General features: G+C 38.8%; 1 protein-coding gene and 1 pseudogene across 1 annotated transcript in view; one reads left to right on the top strand and one right to left on the bottom strand.

Moving 5' to 3' along the window:
• The window catches only part of CDKL3 (cyclin dependent kinase like 3), a 112,632-nt gene that overhangs the window by 13,053 nt on the left and 75,515 nt on the right, over nucleotides 1-24,064 (top strand). The gene's annotated exons all lie outside the window — the stretch shown is intronic.
• LOC119507604 lies at nucleotides 4,718-5,415 on the bottom strand (annotated as a pseudogene).

Below are 24,064 nucleotides of genomic sequence, written 5' to 3'. Positions count from 1 at the left end.
TATCTTTGATGCAGTCTTGTGTGGGCAGGAAACATATTGGTGTTGATTGGGTTGGAAACTTTTGATTGGATGTTTCTGTGAGATGTGATCACTCAACTGTGGGTGAGATCTTTCATTGGGTAATTTCCATGGAGGTGTGGCCCTGCCCGTTCAGCATGGGCCTTGATTAGTTTACTGGAGCACTATATAAGCTCAGACAGAGGAGCAAGCTTGCTATATCCAAGAGGGACACTTTGAAGAATGCATATGAGCTGAGAGAGGAGCTGCAGATGAGAGACAGTTTGAAGATGGCTGTTGAAAGCAGACTCTTGCTCCGGAGAAGCTAAGAGAGGACAAATGCCCCAAGAACAACCGAGAGTGACATTTTGAAGAGGAGCTGTGGCCTAGAGAGGAAGGTCCTGGGAGAAAGTCATTTTGAAACCAGAACTTGGAGCAGACACCAGCCACGTGCCTTCCCAGCTAACAGAGGTTTTCCGGACGCCATTGGCCATCCTCCAGTGAAGGTACCCAATTGTTGATGTGTTATCTTGGACACTTTATGGCCTTAAGACTGTAACTATGTAATCAAATAAACCTCCTTTATAAAAGCCAATCAATTTCTGGTATTTTGCATCCTGGCAGCATTGGCAAACTAGAACAGACATCGATGGTTCTGGACTCATAATGTATATATACATAATTTGAGACAAAAAGAACTACATAAGAGTGGAGGGGGGACAGAGGGGTATAGGAACATAGTTTGTGTATGCTATGTAAGTTAAGTTGGTATCAAATCAAATGAGATTGTTATAGATTTGGGATGTTAAATTTAAGCCTCATGGTAATCACAAAGAAAATAGACAATATGAAAATTCATAGAGGCACGCATTATAGTATAGGTTACCAGGGACCAGGGGCAGGGGGAATGGGGAGTTAAGGCATAATAGGTGTGGAGTTTCAGTTTGGGGGTAAAGGAAAGTTCTAGTAATGGATGATGGTGAGGATAGTACAACATTGTGAGTGTGATTAATTCACATTCACCTGCTGAAAGGTATGCTTGGGAGTGTTGGGATGGGAAGGTTTATGTTGTATATACAGGCATACCTTGGAGATATTGCAGGTTTGGTTCCAGACCACTGCAATAAAGTGAATATTGCAATAAAGCGAGTCAAACGACTTTTTTGGTTTCCAGTGCATATAAAAGTTATGTTATACTATACTATAGTCTATTAAATGCAATTGAAAAATAATGGACATACATTAATTTTTAAATTAATGGGTACACATTAATTAAAATGTGACACATGAAGTGATCATATGCTGTTGAAGAAATGGCACTGATAGACATATTTGATGTAGAGTTGCCAGAAACCTTCAGTTTGTAAAAAATGCGGTATCTGCAAAGCACAATAAAGTGAAGTGCAATAAAATGAGGTATGCCTGTATTTTTCCACAATTAAAAAAACAGAAATATATATATATATATATATATATATATATATATATATATATATATATGGTTGGTAACATGTATCTGATAACAATCTGGTGTCCAGAATATTTAAAATACACCTCAACAATAAAAACAATCTGATTTAAAAATTGCCAAAGGATTTGAATAGACAAAGAAGATACAACAATAGCCAGTGAACACATGAAAAGATGCTCATTATCATTAGTCATTAGAGAAATGCAAATGAAAACCACATTGAGATACCACTTCATACTAGGATGGCTATAATAAAAAATAATAGACAATAACAAGTAATGGTGAGGATGTGGAGAAATTGGAACACTCATTCATTGCTGGTGGGAATGTAAAATGGTGCATCTGCTGTGCAGAATAGTTTGACAGTTCCTCAAAAAGTTAAATACAGAGTTACTATTTGACCCAGCACTTCTACTTCCAGGTATGTACCCAAGAGAATTGAAAACACATGTTTTCCCAAACACCTGTACATAAATGTTAATAGCATCCTTCATAATAGCCTCAAAATAGAAGCAACCCATATATCCATTAACTGATGAGTGAATAAACAAAATGTGGTATATGCATACTTTGGAAGGATAAAATGTGGTATATACATACATTGGAATATTATTCAGCCAAAAAAGGAATGAAGTACTGACACATGTTACAACATGGATGAACCTTGAAAACACTAAGCTAAGTGAAAGAAATCAGTCAAAAAAGGCTACATATCATATGATTCCATTTATATGAAATGTCCAGAATAAGCAAATCCATAGTTTAGTAGTTGCCAGGGATGGGGAAAGGAGGGAATTTGAACTAACTGCTAATAGGTACAGCATTTTTTCTGGGGGAGATGGAAATGTTCTGAAATTAGATAGTGGTAATGGTTGCATAACATAATGAGTATACTAAAATCCACAGAAGGGTACCCTTTAAAATGGTGAATTTTAGGTTATGTGACATATATCTCAAGTTTAAAATGCTGTTTTAAAAAGTGTAATAGCTGTTTGAGAGCAAAGATAGATTGACATAAAACTTTCAGCTGAAGCTAACAAAGACCTCTTTATGTACTTTTCATCCAATTTTCTGTGCTACATTTGACCCTTGGAACCTGTATTGTTCATTTTTTATGCTGTATATACACATATGTACACTTTTTCTTCAGCTGCCTTAAAAGTTTGTATTCCTAAGGACTAACAGAGTGAGACCATGCAAAATAACTGCTTAGTAAACCTTTGTGGGCGATTATGAAGATATCCATGTTTGGATGGAGAGTGTAAATGCAAGAAGTTATTCAAGGCACCCTATGTGCAGTTAATCAATAGAAAGGCTTACAGTAAGTTAGAATGCTGAGATATTGTAATTAAATTTAAGCTCTACCTTTGCTTTTGTTTTATATATAATGTGAATGACCCAACTGCCATTTAGGATAGTCATACTTAGGTTTATCGATATTCAAGTATAGACTCTGCTTAGTATGTCTCTCTGTATGTAAAAGAGTTAAAAAAGACTGGTTTGCCAATTCTATTCAGCATTGGACTGCAGGCTTTAGCTAAGGCAATTAGTCAAGAAAACGAAATAAAAGGCATCAAGATTGGAAAGGAAGAAGTAAAACTATCTCTAAACATAGATGACATGATCTTGTATAGAGAAAATTCTAAGGAATCCTTAAGAAAAATATTAGAAATAATAAATGGTTTTAGCCTGGTTGCAGGATACAAGATCAATTGTATGTATATACACTAGCAATGCACAAATCAAAATGAAATTAAAAAAATAATTCTATTTACAATAGCATAAAAAAGGACAAAATACGCAGGTATACATTTAACAAAAGAAGTATAAGACTTGTACACTGAAAACTACAAAATACTGTAGAAAGAAAAGAAAGAAGATCTAAATAAATGAAAAGATAGCTCCTGTTCATGAGTTGAAGGATTTAATATTGTTAAGATGGCAAGTTCCCCAGATTGATCTACAGATTCAACAAAATCTCTATCCAAATCCCAGCTGGCTATTTTGCAGAAATTGACAAGCTGATCTTAAAATTTCTATGGAAATTCAAAGGATCCAAAATAGCCAAAACAATGATATCCTTAACTTTCTGAAGAACTTCCAAATTGTCTTCCACAGTGGCTACACCATTTCACATTCCCACCAGCAATGAATGAGTATTCCTATTTATCCACATATTCTCCAACACTTAGTTTCCATTTAAAAAAAAAATAGCAGCCACTCCAGTGGCTGTGAAATGATATCTCATTGTGGTTATGATTTGCATTTCCCTACTGGCTAGTGATGTTGAAGTCCTTAGATGCACCAAAGTTTTTGATTTGATGAAATCCCTTGTATCTATTTGTTCTTTTTTCCCTTGTGAGTTTGATGAAAGTCTAAGAAACCATTGTCCAATGTAAGGTCCTGAAGTTGTTTCTCTATGTTTTTTTTTCTAGGAGTTTTATAGTTTTAATTACTCTAAATCTTTGATCCATTTTTCAGTTTATATTTGTATATCATGTAAGGTAAGTGTCCACCTTCACTCTTTTGCATACGGATTTCCAGTTTTCCCAGCACCATTTGTTGAAGAGGCTATTCTTTCTCAGTTGAGTATACTTGTCACCCTTGTCAGAAATTGGCCATACATGTGAGGGTTTATTTCTGAACTCTCAACTTGATTCCGTTGGTCTGTATGACTGTCCTCGTGCCAGTACCCTGGTGTTTTGATGACTGTAGGTTTGTGTTAAGTTTTTTTGTTTTGTTTTGTTTTTTGTTTTTTGTTTGTGCCAATGGTGGCCTTTAATACTGACAAAGACCATGCAAAGTGACAGGATAAGACTCGGCCTTCATGAGTTGGTGCTGAGCATCTCTCACAGGACCTTAAAACCTGACTCAGTAACAGAATAAACCAATTTATTTACACTTAGATTTGCCCAGGAAACCCAGGGATATCTGGAGCCTGGGACCGACACTCCTTTCCCTCCTGCCTTCTCTTCCTAGCTCCTTTTCACTCTTTCACTTCCTCAGTTCTTAACTTTCCCTTCTGCCTCTCCATTCCTCTCTATTCTACCTCCTGTCCTTTTTCTTTTTCCCTTCTTTCTCCTTCCTTTTTTCCTTCTCCATTTTCTCCTCATTCTCCCTACCATTTATCCATCTACCCCTCCAAGTCCTAACTGCTTTTTCTCCTTTCCCCTGCCCTGCCGCACAACCCTGCCTCCCTCAGGTCCAGCTTCCAGGCTTAGGGTGGGGAGGCAGGAAGGAAAGGGGTCCTCAGCCCAGGGAGCACTTGGTGTTCTTCTTGTCACAGGTTTTCAGGTCAGTGCTGGGGGCTTATTGCTGTTTCCCAATCTCCAGCCTCCTGACTTGTGCAAGATGTCCCAGGCTAAGGAACTGAAGGCCTCATCCACATTCATACTGGATTTGGCACTTGTCTTGAAAAATTGGATTCCATGCTCCCAAGCCAACTTATTGGCCTGTTCCTTCTGCACCTTCCTCTTAGCCTCCATGTCACATTTGTTCCCCAGCAAGAGATGCTCCACCCCAAATAAGGCATTCTCTTTTATGCTCTCCATCCAGTTCTGAATATTCTCAAAAGAATTTTTCATCTGGGATGTTGTATACTAGGATAATGCCCATGGATCCACAGTAATAGGTGGTAGTTTTCATCTTGAATCACTCTTGGCCAGCCATGTCCAGACTTGCAGTTTGATCTTCCCTTCTGTATCCTTCTATATCTTGAAATCAATTCCAGTGGTGGAGATGAAGTGTTGTTCAAGTTGTCCTCTGCCAAGCGAATGATCATACAGGTCTTGCCCACCCCCAAGTCACGAATCAGCAGCAACTTGAAGAGGTGGTCATAGGCTTTGGTCATGGTGGACACTGGGGGGAGCCAGGCACCTGTAGGCGGGATTGAGGGCTGGCAGACACAGCAGCCCCGGAGCCCAGGCCAGGAAGAAGTTTTCCTCCCTCTCTGCCCAGGCTCCGGTTGTATTAAGTTTTAAAAACAGGAATTGTGAGTCTTCCAACTTTGTTTTTCTTTTTCAAGATGACTGGCTATTTGGGGGCCCTTATGCTTCCATATAAATTTGGTTATTGGTTTTTCCTTTTCTTCAAAGAAGGCTATTGAAGTTTTGGTTGGGATTGTGTTAAATCTATAAATTGCTTTGGGTAGAATTGACAACTTATTAATATTTAGTCTTCCAGTCCATGAACCCAGAATGTCCTTCCATTTATTTAGGTCTTCTTTGATTTCTGTGAGTAGTGTTTTATAGTATTCTGTGTACAAGTCCTTTTCATACCTGGTTAGATTTATTCCTAGATATTTTATTCTTTTATTTGCTGTTGTAACTGGAATTTTTTTTGACCTCTTCAGAATGTTCATTACCAGGGTATAGAAACACTACTGATTTTGGGGTATTGCTCCTGTGCCCCACCATTTTGCTGAATTCATTTATTAGCTTTAATAGCTTTGTTGTGGATTTTTCAGGATTTTCTGAATATAGGATCATGTCAGTTACAAATAGGGAAGGTTTTACTTCTTTCTTTCCAATTACGATGACTTTTATTTCTTTTCCTTGCCTCATTTCTCTGGCTAGAACTTCCAGTATAATGTTGAATAACAGTGCTGAGAGTGGGCATCCTTGTCTTGTCCCTGATCAGAGAGAAAACTTTCAGTCTTTCATCACTGAATATGATGTTATGGTGGCCTTTTATCATGTTGAGGAAGTTTCCATTTATTCCTAGTTTTCTAAATGTTTTTATATCCAGAAAGAATGCTAGATTTTGTCCATTGCCCTTCCTGTGTCAACTGAAATGATTGTGTTTTTTTCCTTCATTCTGTTAACATGGTGTATTTCATTAATTGATTTTCTTATGATGAAACACTCTTGCATACCTGGGATAAATCTTACTTGCTCATGGTATATAATTCTTTTACTGTGCTTTTGGATTCCGTTTGCTAGTAATTTGTTGAGGATTTTTGCATCTACATTCATATAGTGATAATGGTTGTAATTTTCTTTTCTTATGGTATTTTTATCTGGCTTTGGTATTAGGGTGTGTTGGCCTCATAGAATGAACTAGGGAGTGTTCCCTCCTCTTCATTTTTTTTTGCAAGAGTTTGTGCAGGATTGGTGTTAATTCTTTTTGGAAGGTTTGCTAAAATTCACCTGTGAAGCCATCTGTTCTTGGGCTTTTCTTTGTGACAGGTTTTTGATTACTGATTCAATCTATCTACTAATTATTGGTCTGTTGAGATTTTCTGTGGGTAGTTTGTGTGTTTCTAAGAATGTGTCCATTTCATCTAGGCTATATAATTTGTTGGCATACAGTTCATAATATTCTCTTACAATCCCTTTTATTTCTTTGGGGTTAGTAGTAATGTCGCCCCCCCTTTTCTTTTTTTAATAATCCCCCAATTTTAGGAGGAATTTGATAATTTCAGGAACTGTTTTTGTTTGTTTGTTTGTTTGTTTTTATTAAATTCAGTTTTATTGAAATACATTCACACACCATACAATTATCCATGGTATACAATCCACTGTCCACAGTATGATGACATAGTTATGCGTTCATCACCACAATCTATCTCTGAACATTTTCCTTACATCAGAAAGAACCAGAACAAGAATAAAAAACAAAAGCGCAAAAAAGAACACCCAAATCATCCCCCCATCCCACCCCATTTGTCCTTTAGTTTTTATCCCCATTCCTCCACTCATCCATACACTAGATAAAGGGGGTGTGATCCACAAGGTCTTCACAATCACACTGTCACCCCTTGTAATCTGCATTATTATATAATTGTCTTCAGGAGTCCAGACTGCTGGGTTGGAGTTTGGTAGTTTCAGGTTTTCACTTCTAGCTATTCCAATACATTAAAACCTAAGAGGTGTTATCTATACAGTGCATAAGAATGTCCACCAGAGTGGCCTCTCGACTCCATTTGAAGTCTCTCAGCCACTGAAACTATTTCGTCTCATTTTGCATCCCCCTTTTGGTCAAGAAGATACTCTCAGTCCCACGATGCCGGGTCCACATTCATCCCCGGGAGTCATATTCTGCATTGCCAGGGAGATTTACACCCCTGGGAGTCGGGTCCCACGTAGGGGGGAGGGCAGCGAGTTCACCTGTAGAGATGGCTCAGTTTGAGAGAGAGACGGCCACATCTGAGCAACAAAGAGGTACTCAGGGGGAGACTCTCAGGCACAATTACATGCAAGTTTAGACTCCTTTGTGGTAACGAGCTTCATAAGGGCAAGTCCCATGATCGAAGGCTCAGCACATCAAACTACCAGTCCCAGTGTTTGTGACAACATCAACATCAGTCCAGGTGAGGATGTCCAACACATCCGCACCTTCCCCCAGATCCTCAGGGCTGGGGAGGGGGAGGCTGTAAATATATGTTTTATTATCTGCCCAAATTACTCTGGGATGTGTCACTATTTCACTCCAGCCTATACTAACCTACTGTATCTCACTTCCTATTCAAAGTTCCATGCAATTGTGGTGTTTGAACAAATCGTAATGTCCCCTTTTGATTTCTGATTTTAGCTATTTGTGTCCTCTTTTTTTCTTTGTCAATCTAGCTAAAGGTTTGTCAACTTTATTGATCTTCCAAAGAACCAACTTCTCATTTTGTTGATTCTCACTACTGTTTTTTTATTCTCTATTTCATTTATATGTGTTCTGTTCTTTGTTATCTTGTTCTTTGGCTTGCTTTGGGTTTAGTTTGCTTTTCTTTTTCTAGAATCTCCAGTGTTGAGGTTAGGTCTCTGATTTGAGATCTTTCTTTTTTAATGTAAGCACTTAGCTATAAGTTTCCCTTTCAGTGCTACCTTTGCTGCATCCCATGTTTTGGTAGGTAGTGTTTTCATTTTCATTCATCTCAGGATATTTCCTAATTTCCCTTGTGATTTCTTCATTGACATTTTAGGAGTACATTGTTTAATTTCTACATATTGGTGAATTTTCCATTACTCCCTCTGTTATTGAGTTCTATCTTCATTCCCTTTTGGTAGGAGAATATACATGGGATGATTTCAGTATTTTTGAATTTATTGAGACTATTTTTGTGATCTAATATATGGTCTATCCTGGATAATGATCCATGTGCACTTGAGAAGAATGTGTATTCTGCTATTGTTGGATGAAGTGTTCTATATATGTCTGTTAAATCTAATTGGTTCAGAGTATCATTCCAGTCTTTTATTTCCTTGTTGATGTCAGTCTAGACATTCTATCCATTAATGAAAGTAGTGTATTGAAGTGTCTCCTCTCCTACAATTATAGAGCCATCTATTTTTCCCTTCAATTCTGTCAATATTTGCTTCATATATTTTGGGGCTCTGCTGTTAGGTGCATATATAGTCATAATTTTTATGTTTTCTTATTTAGTTAACCCCTTTATCAGCATATAGTGCCCTTTCTTGTCCCTCATAACGGTTTATTCTTTCAGGTCTATTTTATCTGATATTCGTACAGTTATACCAGCTCCCTTTTGTTACTATTTTTATGGTATACTTTTTTCCATCCTTTTATTTTCAACCTACTTGTGTCTTTGAATTTAGGGTAAGTCTCTTATAAGCAGCATATAGTTGGGTCAAGCTTTTTAAAATCCATTCTGCCAATCTCTGCCTTTTTACTGGAGAATTTAATACATATATATCTAAGGTAACTACTTTTATGCAGGACTTTTTTGCCATATAGTTATTTAGTTTTTGTAAGTCTTATACTTTTTTTGTCCTTCAATTCTTCTGTTAATGCCTAAATTCATATTTATTTTTTGTAGTGTACCATTTTGAGTCCCTCCTCATTTCTTTCAGAATATATTTTTCATAAATATTTTTTGTGGTTTTCATGGAGCTTATTTTGGGGAGGTGGGATGAGCTTAAATTTAACATCTAAATCTATAACAATCATATTTGATTTGATGTCAACTTAACTTCAATAACATATACATAAACTATACCCTACCATCCCCCCACCTTTTTTGTTGTACTTGCTAAAAGTTCTTGTTACAAATTATATCTTTATACAGTATGTGTCAAAAACCATAGGTTTATCATTACTTTCATGCATTTGCATTTTAGAACCTGTAAGAAGTAATAAGTGGAGTTACATACCAAAATATGCAATACAACAATACTAACATTTATAATTACTAAAATGGTTACCTTTACCAGATATCTTTCCTTATTCTGCTTCAATCCATTTCAAGGTGTCTTTTCCTTTCAGTCTGAAGACTCCCTTTAGCATTGCTTGTAGGATGGTCTAGTGATGATGAACTCCATCAGCTTTTGTTAATCTGGGCATGTCTTAATTTCTCCCTCTTTTTTGTTTGTGTGTGCATTGATCTTGTAATTTTCGACCTTATTATACTCACTTATTCATTCTACTTATTAGTAGCTTTCTATCATATTTTTAAATTGTAGAATATAACACATATACATAAAAGTAATAGCTTTCCAACTGCAATTTAACAAATAGTTAGAAACAAATTTTAAAGAATATTTTAGGTTATATATTATGAAATATAACGTATATACAAAAAGGTAATATCTTTCAGACTATGATTTAACAAGTAGATATATAGGAAATTTCAAAAGTTATTATGAGTTATAGTACCATAGTTTAAATTATTTCCTTATTGTGAAATCTAGAATATATATGAAAAGTTATAGCTTTCAAATTACAATTTAACAAGTAGCTATAGAACAAATTTCAAAGGATGCTGTGTGTTACAGTTCCATCATTTCAATTCTTTCCTTCTAACTATTCTGATGCCCTAGCAACTAAGAAAAAGAAAATTATATAAAGATTCAGTATTCATAATCCTTTGTTAAATTACATCTTGTCTGTTGCTACCCCTTCCTCTAGTTGAATCACTTTCCCTATCTTCAGGGGTGTCTAGGCAGTGACCACCGTAACCTATTCATGTTGAAAAGGGGTGTCAACTTTACGAGCAAAGGGGACACATCTAGTTGATGTCCTTGAAGAGGCTATTCCCTCTGGATTTGGGGACTTAACCAGCATAGGAGCACTCAGAAGGATTTAAGTTTCTGATGAATAAACTTAGGAAGTGGAACTTTTGTAGAGTCTCAGATAGGGATCCGGGTATTCTTTAAGGTTTTCTGGTCTACTGTTGACTTGGGCTTCTCATATTGTGGTCATTTGGCATATTTAGGTGAAGCTTGCGTAGGAGTAACCTCCAGGACAACCTCTTGACTCTGTTTGAATTCTCTTAGCCACTAAAACCTTATTTTGTTGCCTTTCTTTTCCCCCTTTTGGTCAAAAAAGGCATTCTCAATCCCTCGATGCCAGGGTCAGGCTCCTTCCCGGAATCCATGTCCCACGTCATCAGGAAGGCTCATTCATCTTGTGGGTTCTGTCCCATGTTGGGGTGAGGGTGATGAATTTATTTGCAGAGTTATGTTCACATTTGAGTAACAAAAGAGGTTCTCTGAAGGTGACTCCTAGGCATAATCACAGGTGGGTTCAGGCTCCTCTTTACAGCTGTAAGTTCACCTGAGCAAGCCTCAATATCGAGTGCTTGGCTTATAAAGTAGGGGGTTCCTAAGTTCACATAGCATATGTTATATCCATGATAATCCATCCATATCTCACATTATCAATCCTCATCACTCTCCGTTTTAAACAATTCTCATGACCCAAAACATCTTGTAGCTCTTGTTGGCCCTTGATTATTTGTCCCTAGTATTGTATAATACTAATATTGTATTCTAATTAATTACAGTCCATAGTATGCAATGTGTAGATATTCCCCATGTACCCTTCTGTTGTCAACTCTCTGTGCTAGTGTCACACCTTAGAGGTATATCTTGCAAGCACCTATTCATATTTGTGGCGCTGATCTGTGGGAAACATGCCTTTAAAGAACCCCTTGCATTCCTAGTCACCTTCAATACAGCTTTGATACTTATAATCCGATCAACAAACAGTCGTCACCCCATCCATTATCATATGTTTGAATTCACCATCATTAACATATCTGAACATATTGATTATCACTCCCCCTCACTAGCTACTGTCTATCATTAGGTCCCCAATATTCTTTTTTTTTTTTTTTTTTTAATCATCATTTTATTGAGATATATTCACATACCACGCAGTCATACAAAACAAATTGTACTTTCGATTGTTTACAGTACCATTACATAGTTGTACATTCATCACCTAAATCAATCCCTGACACCTTCATTAGCACACACGCAAAAATAACAAGAATAATAATTAAAGTGAAAAAGAGCAATTGAAGTAAAAAAGAACACTGGGTACCTTTGTCTGTTTGTTTGCTTCCCCTACTTTTCTACACATCCATCCATAAACTAGACAAAGTGGAGTTTGGTCCTTATGGCATTCCCAATCCCACTGTCACCCCTCATAAGCTACATTTTTATACAACTGTCTTCGAGATTCATGGGTTCTGGGTTGTAGTTTAATAGTTTCAGGTATCCACCACCAGCTACCCCAATTCTTTAGAACCTAAAAAAGGTTGTCTAAAGTGTGCGTAAGAGTGCCCACCAGAGTGATCTCTCGGCTCGTTTTGGAATCTCTCTGCCACTGAAGCTTATTTCATTTCCTTTCACATCCCCCTTTTGGTCAAGAAGATGTTCTCCATCCCACGATGCCGGGTCTACGTTCTTCCCCGGGAGTCATATTCCACGTTGCCAGGGAGATTCACTTCCCTGGGTGTCTGATCCCACGTAGGGGGGAGGGCAGTGATTTCACCTTTCAAGTTGGCTTAGCCAGAGAGAGAGGGCCACATCTGAGCAACAAAGAGGCATTCAGGAGGAGACTCTTAGGCACAAATACAGGGAGGCCTAGCCTCTCCTTTGCAGCAACCGTCTTCCCAAGGGTAAAACTTATGGTAGAGGGCTCAACCCATCAAACCACCAGTCCCCTATGTCTGTGGTCATGTTAGCAACCATGGAGGTGGGGTAGGCGAATACCCCTGCATTCTCCACAGGCTCCTCAAGGGGACACTACATCTTTTTTTTTTTTTTTTTTTTCCTTGTTTGTCTTTTTTCTTTCTTTTTTTTTTTTTTTAACTTTCCCTTCTTTTTTAAATCAACTGTATGAAAAAAAAAGTTAAAAAGAAAACAAACATACAATAAAAGAACATTTCAAAGAGACCATAACAAGGGAGTAAGGAAAAGACAACTAACCTAAGATAACTGCTTAACTTCCAACATGTTCCTACTTTACCCCAAGAAAGTTACATAATATAGCAACATTTCAGTGAACTTGTTCCTACTACATCCATCAGAAATTAACAGACCATAGTCATTTCTGGGCATCCCCAGAACGTTAAATAGCTTATCTGTTCTTCTTGGTTTATTGTTCCCCCTTCCTTAATTGCTCTCTACTGCTAGTTCCCCAAATTCTACATTATAAACCATTTGTTTTACATTTTTCAAAGTTCACATTAGTGGTAGCATATAATATTTCTCTTTTTGTGCCTGGCTTATTTCGCTCAGCATTATGTCTTCAAGGTTCATCCATGTTGTCATATGTTTCACCAGATCGTTCCTTCTTACTGCCGCGTAGTATTCCATCGTGTGTATATACCACATTTTATTTATCCACTCATCTGTTGAAGGACATTTGGGTTGTTTCCATCTCTTGGCAATTGTGAAGAATGCTGCTATGAACATTGGCGTGCAGATATCTGTTCGTGTCACTGCTTTCCGATCTTCCGGGTATATACCGAGAAGTGCAATCGCTGGATCGAATGGTAGCTCTATATCTAGTTTTCTAAGGAACTGCCAGACTGACTTCCAGAGTGGCTGAACCATTATACAGTCCCACCAACAATGAATAAGAGTTCCAATTTCTCCACATCCCCTCCAGCAATTGTAGTTTCCTGTTTGTTTAATGGCAGCCATTCTAACCGGTGTTAGATGGTATCTCATTGTGGTCTTAATTTGCATCTCTCTAATAGCTAGTGAAGCTGAACATTTTTTCATGTGTTTCTTGGCCATTTGTATTTCCTCTTCAGAGAACTGTCTTTTCATATCTTTTGCCCATTTTATAATTGGGCTGTCTGTACTATTGTCATTGAGTTGTAGGATTTCTTTGTATATGCAAGATATCAGTCTTTTGTGAGATACATGGTTTCCAAAAATTTTTTCCCATTGAGTTGGCTGCCTCTTTACCTTTTTGAGAAATTCCTTTGAGGTGCAGAAACTTCTAAGCTTGAGGAGTTCCCATTTATCTATTTTCTCTTTTGTTGCTTGTGCTTTGGGTGTAAAGTCTAGGAAGTGGCCTCCTAATACAAGGTCTTGAAGATGTTTTCCTACATTATCTTCTAGGAGTTTTATGGTACTTTCTTTTATATTGAGATCTTTGGTCCATTTTGAGTTAATTTTTGTGTAGGGGGTGAGGTAGGGGTCCTCTTTCATTCTTTTGGATATGGATATCCAACTCTCCCAGCCCCATTTGTTGAAAAGACCATTATGGCTCAGTTCGGTGACTTTGGGGGCCTTATCAAAGATCAGTCGGCCATAGATCTGAGGGTCTATCTCTGAATTCTCAATTCGATTCCATTGATCTATATGTCTATCTTTGTGCCAGTACCATGCTGTTTTGGCAACTGTGGCTTTATAATAAGCTTCAAAGTCAGGGAGTGTAAGTCCTCCCACTTCGTTTTTCTTTTTTAGAGTGTCTTTAGCAATTCGAGGCATCTTCCCTTTCCAAATAAATTTGATAACTAGCTTTTCCAAGTCTGCAAAGTAGGTTGTTGGAATTTTGATTGGGATTGCATTGAATCTGTAGATGAGTTTGGGTAGAATTGACATCTTAATGACATTTAGCCTTCCTATCCATGAACATGGAATATTTTTCCATCTTTTAAGGTCCCCTTCTATTTCTTTTAGTAGAGTTATGTAGTTTTCTTTGTATAGGTCTTTTACATCTTTGGTTAAGTTTATTCCTAGGTACTTGATTTTTTTAGTTGCTATTGAAAATGGTATCTTTTTCTTGAGTGTCTCTTCAGTTTGTTCATTTCTAGCATATAGAAACATTACTGACTTATGTGCATTAATCTTGTATCCCGCTACTTTGCTAAATTTGTTTATTAGCTCTAGTAGGTGTATCGTCGATTTCTCAGGGTTTTCTAGATATAAGATCATATCATCTGCAAACAATGACAGTTTTACTTCTTCTTTTCCAATTTGGATGCCTTTTATTTCTTTGTCTTGCCGGATTGCCCTGGCTAGCACTTCCAGCACAATGTTGAATAACAGTGGTGACAGCGGGCATCCTTGTCTTGTTCCTGATCTTAGAGGGAAGGCTTTCAGTCTCTCACCATTGAATACTATGCTGGCTGTGGGTTTTTCATATATGCTCTTTATCATGTTGAGGAAGTTTCCTTCAATTCCTACCTTTTGAAGTGTTTTTATCAAAAAGGGATGTTGGATTTTGTCAAATGCTTTTTCAGCATCTATTGAGATGATCAATTGATTTTTCCCTTTCGAGTTTTTAATGTGTTGTAATACATTGATTGTTTTTCTTATGTTGAACCATCCTTGCATGCCTGGAATGAACCCCACTTGGTCATGGTGTATGATTTTTTTAATGTGTCTTTGGATTCGATTTGCAAGTATTTTGTTGAGGATTTTTGCATCTATATTCATTAGGGAGATTGGCCGGTAGTTTTCCTTTTTTGTAATATCTTTGCCTGGTTTTGGTATTAGATTGATGTTAGCTTCATAAAATGAGTTAGGTAGTGTTCCATTTTCTTCAATGTTTTGGAAGAGTTTGAGTAAGATTGGTGTCAGTTCTTTCTGGAAAGTTTGGTAGAATTCCCCTGTGAAGCCATCTGGCCCTGGGCATTTATTTGTGGGAAGATTTTTGATGACTGATTGGATCTCTTTGCTTGTGATGGGTTGGTTGAGGTCTTCTATTTCTTCTCTGGTCAGTCTAGGTTGTTCATATGTTTCCAGGAAATTGTCCATTTTCTCTACATTATCCAGTTTGTTGCCATACAATTGTTCATAGTATCCTCTTATAATTTTTTTAATTTCTTCAGGATCTGCAGTTATGTCACCTTTTTCATTCATTATTTTGTTTATATGGGTCTTCTCTCTTTTTGATTTTGTCAGTCTAGCTAGGGGCTTGTCAATCTTGTTGATCTTCTCAAAGAACCAACTTTTGGTGATATTTATCCTTTCTATTGTTTTTTTGTTCTCTATGTCATTTATTTCTGCTTTAATCCTTGTTATTTCTTTTCTTCTACTTGGTTTAGGATTGGTTTGCTGTTCATTTTCTAGCTTCTTCAGTTGATCCATTAGTTCTTTGATTTTGGCTCTTTCTTCCTTTTTAATATATGCGTTTAGTGCTATAAATTTCCCCCTTAGCACTGCTTTTGCTGCATCCCATAGGTTTTGGTATGTTGTGTTCTCATTTTCATTCGTCTCTATATATTTAGCAATTTCTCTTGCTATTTCTTCTTTAACCGACTGATTGTTTAGGAGTGTGTTGTTTAACCTCCAGGTATTTGTGAATTTTCTAAGTCTCTGATGGTTATTGACTTCTAATTGTATTCCATTGTGGTCAGAGAATGTGCTTTGAATAATTTCAATCTTTTTAAATTTATTGAGGCTTGTTTTATGTCCCAGCATATGATCTATTCTGGAGAAAGTTCCGTGAGCACTAGAAAAGTATGTGTATCCTGGTGATTTGGGATGTAATGTCCTGTAGATGTCTGTTAAATCTAATTCATTTATCAGATTGTTTAGGTTTTCAATTTCCTTATTGGTCTTCTGTCTGGTTGATCTATCTATAGGAGAGAGTGATGTGTTGAAGTCTCCCACAATTATTGTGGAAACATCAATTGCTTCCTTTAGTTTTGCCAATGTTTCTCTCATGTATTTTGTGGCACCTTGATTGGGTGCATAGACATTTACGATTGTTATTTCTTCTTGCTGAATTGCCCCTTTTATTAGTATGTAGTGGCCTTCTTTGTCTCTCAAAACGTCCCTGCGTTTGAAGTCTATTTTATCTGAGATTAATATTGCTACACCTGCTTTCTTTTGGCTGAAGCTTGCATGAAATATTTTTTTCCATCCTTTCACTTTCAGTTTCTTTGTGTCCCTGTGTCTAAGATGAGTCTCTTGTATGCAACATATTGATGGTTCATTTTTTTTGATCCATTCTGCGAATCTATATCTTTTAATTGGGGAGTTTAATCCATTTACATTCAACGTTAAAACCGTGAAGGCATTTCTTGAATCGGCCATCTTATCCTTTGGATTATGTTTGCCATATTTTTCCCTCTCTCTATTAATATCCTTTATTGTACCCATACCGAATCTCTTTAGTACTGAACCTTTCTCCAGGTCTCTCTGTCCTGTCTTTGTTTCTCTGTCTGTAGGGCTCCCTTTAGTATCTCCAGTAGGGCAGGTCTCTTGTTAGCAAATTCTCTCAGCATTTCTTTGTCTGTGAAAAATTTAAGCTCTCCCTCAAATTTGAAGGAGAGCTTTGTTGGATAAAGTATTCTTGGCTGGAAATTCCTCTCACTCAGAATTTTAAATATATCGTGCCACTGCCTTCTTGCCTCCATGGTGGCTGCTGAGTAGTCACTACTTAGTCTTATGCTGTTTCCTTTGTATGTGGTGAATTGCTTTTCTCTTGCTGCTTTCAGAACTTGCTCCTTCTCTTCTATGTTTGACAGTGTGATCAGTATATGTCTCGGAGTGGGTTTTTTTGGATTTATTATATTTGGAGTTCGCTGAGCATTTATGATTTGTGTATTTATGTTGTTTAGAAGATTTGGGAAGTTTTCCCCAACAATTTCTTTGAATACTCTTCCTAGACCTTTACCCTTTTCTTCCCCTTCTGGGACACCAATGAGTCTTATATTCGGACGTTTCATATTATCTATCATATCCCTGAGGTCCATTTCGAGTTTTTCAATTTTTTTCCCCATTCTTTCTTTTATGCTTTCATTTTCCATTCTGTCATCTTCCAGGTCACTGATTCGTTGTTCAACTTCCTCTAGTCTTGTACTATGAGTGTCCAGAATCTTTTTAATTTGGTCAACAGTTTCTTTAATTTCCATAAGATCATCCATTTTTTTATTTAGTCTTGCAATGTCTTCTTTATGCTCTTCTAGGGTCTTCTTGATTTCCTTCATATCCCGTACTAGGGTCTCATTGTTCATCTTTAGTTCTTTGAGTAGCTGCTCTAGGTGGTGTGTCTCTTCTGGTCTTTTGATTTGGGTGCTTGGGCTTGGGTTATCCATATCGTCTGGTTTTTTCATATGCTTTATAATTTTCTGTTGTTTTTGGCCTCGTGGCATTTGCTGAACTTGATAGGGTTCTTTTAGGGTTTGTAGACCAGTTGAAGTCCTTATCTCTAATTTATCAGATCTACAGCTTCGTGGAGTACACTTTCTCTAACTAACCAGCAGGTGGCGTCCACGAGCCACCTGTTCTCCACAAGCCAGATCTCCCCTGCTTAGCCTTTTTGGTGAGTGGGGGAGTGAGTCTTGTGGGGCCCAATTGGTGTACCAAGCTTGCGTGTGTAGTTGGTGTTGCCTGCCCTGTATGTGGGGCGTGTTTCTGGGCTGTCGGGGAGGGGGGGTGGCCCTAACAATCAAATCTCCCTGATGATCCTAGAGTTTTAAAGCTGCTGCAATAGTCTAATCCTTCAGTTCAGTCCTGCCACAGTTTGTCTCTGCCACTGACCCACAAGTCTTTGGTATTGGCGTATGGCTCCTGAGACTTGCAAGTGGGCCCCTCTTCCAGGCTGTGCACCCCGGGTCCTCTGTTGAGGGATGACTGTGCTATGTCACAGGTGAGTGCCGTCCCCCCAGGGCAGTTCTGGGCTGCTGGGCTGTGTTGGGAGGCTCCCAGTCTGCTCAAATGATGGCTGAATGGGGCTCTGTTAATTCACACTGCTCCCCCTTCCCAGCTCTGGGACATTCAGCTGAGGTTGCAGGGAAGGCTAATGTCCACGCCCAGTTTTGTGGTGTGTGCCTGTTATTTGAAGCACTTCCGTCACACTGGGTTGTCTGGGGCAGCTCTGGGCTATGGGGCTGGCGATGGGCAGGAGTGTTTCCTGTCCACCAGGATGGTGGCTGTGAGCGGACACCCCCCTTTTCTTGGGAAGTTGTGTTGTTTAGTGAATTTTCTCAGCCACTGGAATATTGCCTTTTGTCTCAGAGCTCTCTTAGTTCTGCTCTTGACTTGACGTGCCCAAATTTCAATTCTTTGAAGCTTTCTGTATTGAGCTTCTTAGAGTAATTGTTTTAGAAAAAGCAAAAAGGATTTAAAAAAAAAAAAAAAAAAAAAACGGCCCTCCTCAGAGATCTAATGGGTTATTGAAATGCTAATAGACAAAGCAACCAGGGCCATTAAGGAAAGGTGCACAGGGCAGAGAGATCAGCTTTGCTTCGGGATTTGCATATGAGCCTCAAGGCCTGATCTCCGCCCTTCCCCTTTCTGTGTTCACCAGAACTCGAAAAATCCTTTGCTTTTATTTTGGAGTTTTTCGTGTTGTTTTTTTCCTATGTCTGTCTCCTCTCTGCTGGGCTGGCTGCTCTCAGAGTCTCTGGTGTCTGGTCTCAGTCTATCTATGGTTGGAGTTTGAATCAGTAGAATGAGTTTCCGATAAGAGCAGCCACTGCAATTCTCCCTTCTCCTTCCCGGAGCTGACAGCCCCTCCTCCCCCTGGACTGAGCCTGGCAGGGAGGGGCGCGGGTCCCCTGGCCGCAAAAACTTACAGATTTCGCTGATCTCAGCAGTTCCACATTTTCATGAGTGTTGTATGAAGTATGCCCAAAGACAGATTGCTCTGTGGTGTCCAGTCCACGCAGTTCCTGGCTTTTTACCTACTTTCCTGGAGGAGTAACTAAAACATACAGCTCACCAGTCTGCCATCTTGCCCCGCCCCCCAATATTCTTATAAGACATTGATTTTACATTGTTCGGATAGTTCATAGAAGTGGTAACTTAAATATCTCTCCTTTGTGTCTGAGTTATTTCACTCAGAATTATATCTTCAGGGTTCATCCATGTTGCTATATGTTTCAAGACCTTGTTGCTTCTTACTGCTGCATAGTATTCCATCATATGTATATACCATATTTTGTTTATCCACTCATCTGTTGACGGACAGTTGGATTGTTTCCATCCCTTGGCAATTGTGAACAATGCTGCTATGAACATCAATGTACAAATGCCTGTTCATGTTATTGCTTTCAAATCTTCTGGGTATATATGGAGAAATGGAATTGTTGGATCATAGGGTAATTCACTGGGCATTTATGATTTGTGTATTTATGGTGTTTAGAAGATTTGGGAAGTTTTCCCCAACAATTTCTTTGAATAATCTTCCTAGACCTTTACCCTTCTCTTCCCCTTCTGGAACACCAATGAGTCTTATATTTGGATGTTTTATATTATCTATCATATCCCTGAAGTCCATTTCAATTTTTTAAATTTTTTTCCCCATTCTTTCTTTTGTTCTTTCATTTTCCATTCCGTCATGTTCCAGGTCACTGATTCATTGTTCAACTTCCTCTAGTCTTGTACTATGAGTCTCCAGAATCTTTTTAATTTGGTCAACAGTTTCTTTAATTTCCATAAGATCATCTATTTTTTTATTTACTCTTGCAATGTCTTCTTTATGCTCTTCTAGGGTCTTCTTCATGTCCTTTATATCCTGTGCCATGGCCTCGTCGTTCATCTTTAGTTCTTTGATTAATTGCTCCAGGTACTGTGTCTCCTCTGATCTTTTGATTTGGGTGCTTGGGCTTGGGTTATCCATATCATCTGGTTTTTCATATGCTTTAAAATTTTCTGTTGTTTTTGGCCTCTTGGCATTTGTTTAACTTGATAGGGTTCTTTTAGGATTTGTAGACCGATTGAAATCCTTATCTCTAATTTGTCAGATCTACAGCTTCATGGAGTACACTTTCTCTAACTAACCAGCAGGTGGCATCCACAAGCCACCTGTTCCCCTCAAGCCAGTTCTCCCCTGGTTTGTCTTTGTGGTGAGTGGGGGAGTGAGTCTTGTGGGGTCCAATTGGTGTACCAAGCTTGCGTGTGTAGTTGGTGTTGTCCGCCCTGTATATGGGGTGTGTTTCTGGGCAGTCAGGGAGGAGGGGTGGCTCTAACAATCAAATCTCCCTGGTGTTCCTGGAGTTTTAAAGCTGCTGCAATAGTCTATCCTTCAGTTCAGTCCTGCCACAGTTTGTCTCTGCCGCTGACCCACAAGTCCTTGGTATTGGGGTATAGCCCCTGAGACTTGTGAGTCCCTCTTCCAGGCCGTGCACCTCCAGGTCCTCTGTTGAGGGATGACTGTGCTATGTCACAGGTGAGTGCCGTCCCCCCAGGGCGGTTCTGGGCTGCTGGGCTGTGTAGGGAGGCTCCCAGTCTGCTGAAAGGATGTCTGAATGGGGCGTGTTAATTCACACTGCTCCACCTTCCCAACTCTGGGACAACCAGCTGAGGGTGCAGGGAAGGCTAATTTCCACTCCCAGTTTTGTGGTGTGTGTGTGTTATTGGAAGCACTTCTGTCACACTGGGTGGTCTGGGGCAACTCTGGGTTATGGGGCCGGTGATGGACAGGAGTGTTCCCTGTCCACCAGGATGATGGCTGTGAGCGGACACCCCCCTTTTCTTGGGAAGTTGTGGTGTTTAGTGAATTTTCTCAGCCACTGGATTATTGCCTTTTGTCTCAGAGCTCTCTTAGTTCTTCTCTTGTCTTGACCTGCCCAAATTGCAAGTCCTTGACGCTTTCTGTATTGGGTTCTTAGAGTAATTGTTTTAGAAAAAGAAAAAAAGATTTAAAAAAAACAAACAAAAAGGGGCCCTCCTCACAGATCTAATGGGTTATTGAAATCCTAAGAGACAAAGCAATTAGGGCCATTAAGGAAAGGTCCAGGGAGCAGAGAGACCGGTTTTTCTTCTGAATTTGCATGTGAGCCTCAGGTCCTGAGCTCTGCCCTTCCGCTGTCTATGTTCAAGAGAACTCCAAAAAGCCTTGCTTTTATTTTTGGGTTTTTCTTGCTGTTTTTGCTATCCCTATCTCCTCTCCACCTGGCTGGCTGCTCCCGGATTCTCTGGTGTTCTGGTCTCAGTCTATCTATGATTGGAGTTTGGATGAGTAGAATGAGTTTCTGATAACACCTCGTACTGCAGTTCTCCCTTCTCGTTCTCAGCGCTGACGGCCCCTCCTCCCACAGGACTGAGCCTGGCAGGGAGGGGCGCAGGTTCCCTGGCTGCAAAACCTTACAGATTTCACTGATCTCAGCAGTTCCACGTGTTCATGAGTGTTGTATGAAGTATGCCCAAAGTCAAATTGCTTTGCGGTGTCCAGTCCATGCAGTTCCTGGCTTTCTACCTACTTCCCCAGAGGAGTAACTAAAACATACACCTCACTGCTCTGCCATCTTGCCCTGCCTCCCCATAGGGTAATTCAATATCCAGTTTTCTGAGAAACCGGCAAATTGTCTTCCAGAGTGGCTGTACCATTATACAGTCCCACCAGCAGTGAATAAGAGTTCCAATTGCTCCACATCCTCTCCAGCATTTGTAGTTTCTATTTGATGGCAGCCATTCTTATTGGTGTGAGATGATATCTCATTGTGGTCTTGGTTTGCATTTCCCTAATAACTAGTGAAGATGAACATTTTTTTTTTCATGTGTTTTTTAGCCATTGTATTTCCTCTTGAAATGTCTTTTCATATCTTTTGCCATTTTATAATTGGGCTGTTTGTACCATTGTTGTTGAGTTGTAGGATTTCTTTATATATGCAAAATATTAATCTCTTATCAGATACATGGTTTCCAAATATTTTCTCCCTTTGAGTTAGCTGCCTTTTCACCTTTTTTGACAAATTCTTTTGAAGTACAGAAGCTTTTGATTTTGAAAAGTTCCCATTAATCTATTTTTTCTTTCAGTGCTTGTGCTTTGGGTGTAAGGTCTAAGAAGCAACCTCCTAATACTAGGTCTTGAAGATGTTTCCCTACTTATCTTCCAGGAGTTTTTTGGTGCTGACTCTCACATTGAGGTCTTTGATCCATTTTGAGTTAATTTTTGTATAGGGTGTGAGGTAGGGATCCTTTTTCATTCTTTTTGTTATGGCCATTGAGTTCTCTCAGCCCCATTTGTTGAAGAGAATGTTCTGTTCCCATTCAGTGGATTTGGGGACCTTATCAAAAATCAGTCGACTGTATATCTGGGGGTCTATTTCCGAACTCTCAATTCAATTCCGTTTATCAATATGTCTATCTTTATGCCAGTATCATGCTGTTTTGACACTGTAGCTTTATGGTATTGAAGATCTCTTGTGTGTGACATATTGCTTCTCTTATAGTTTTCAGAGTTTTCTCTTTCTGCCCCTTTCTCTCTTTCTTCTCCTTTTGGGACTCCAACAGTGCATGTTGGTAAGCTGATGCTGTCTCACAGGTCTCTTGGTCTCTATTCCATTATCTTCATTTTCTTTTCTTTCTGCTCATCAGATTGGATGTCATCTTCAATTTCACTGATTCTTTCTTCTGCCAGCTCCAATCTTCTGTTGAACTCCTTATGGAATTTTTCTGTTTCTGTTAACTGTGGTCTTCAGTTTTGTTTTTTGCCTTTTTGCAATCGTGTATTTCTTTATTGATATTCTCTTTGTGTTTATTTCTTGTTTTCCTGATATCCTTCATTTCTTTTTCCATGTTTTTGCTTAGGTCTTTGTACATATTTTTCAACATTTAAAAAAAAAGTTTTTGTAAGTTATGTCCCAGATCTGTTCTTCCTCATTAATGTTTTCTAATGCTTTATCCTGCTTCTTAAAATAGGGCATTATTTCATGTTTCTTTGTATATTTTGTAATCTTTTGTGCAACCTGGGCACTTTGGTATTTTAACATGTTATCTTTGGAATTTAGACGTTCTGATATCTGTTCCTAAACTAGTATCCAGCTACTATTATGACACAGCTTCCCTCAAATGCAAGGAACTAAAAACAAAAACAAAAAAAGAACACCCTTCCAGTCTTTGCAGATTGGCCTGTGTGAGTGGTCTCTTTCAGACTTAGCTGTCTTAATAACGAGTTTAGAAATCAACTTGAGTCACAACTTTAGTGTCCTCTTGGTCTTTTCTGCCTATGCATCTTGTCCTAGGCATGTGCACATGGCCCTAGGAATTCTCTGGTTTTTGTGGATATGAATGTCACCATTCTTCTAGGAAACGGTGTTTTCTTCTGGTCACAGACACCACACTCTATGTCCCATACCTGATAATCTTTACTCCAGTAAGCTGTAATTTGATTGTTCTCCTACACATTCTGTAGGAGAGCTCTGTGAGCCACGTTTACACACAGGGCAAGTTCTGGGACAGAGAGTCTGCAGTGAGTAACTTTGTTCAGTTCTTCAGGGTGCCACCAGGGAGACTCAAATAGTCATACATGTATCTTTTTATGTTCACAAAGGTTGTTCTGCTGCCTCCAGAACTAGGACTAGGAACCTGCACTGGGAGTGTTGGTCAGCTGTGTGTCAAGTCAGTGTGGGAGTGGGGGATGGGCCAGCAAAGGCGCCAAGAAAGCCAACAATTTTTAAAGTTGCCTTTAAAAAAAAATGATGCTTGCCTTGTTACTGCATTC

This window comes from Choloepus didactylus, chromosome 13, assembly GCF_015220235.1.
Source record: "Choloepus didactylus isolate mChoDid1 chromosome 13, mChoDid1.pri, whole genome shotgun sequence".
In the NCBI taxonomy this organism is placed as follows: domain Eukaryota; kingdom Metazoa; phylum Chordata; class Mammalia; order Pilosa; family Megalonychidae; genus Choloepus; species Choloepus didactylus.
The sequence above is the reverse complement of the archived record's forward strand: the minus strand, read 5'-3'. Positions and strand labels throughout refer to the sequence as shown.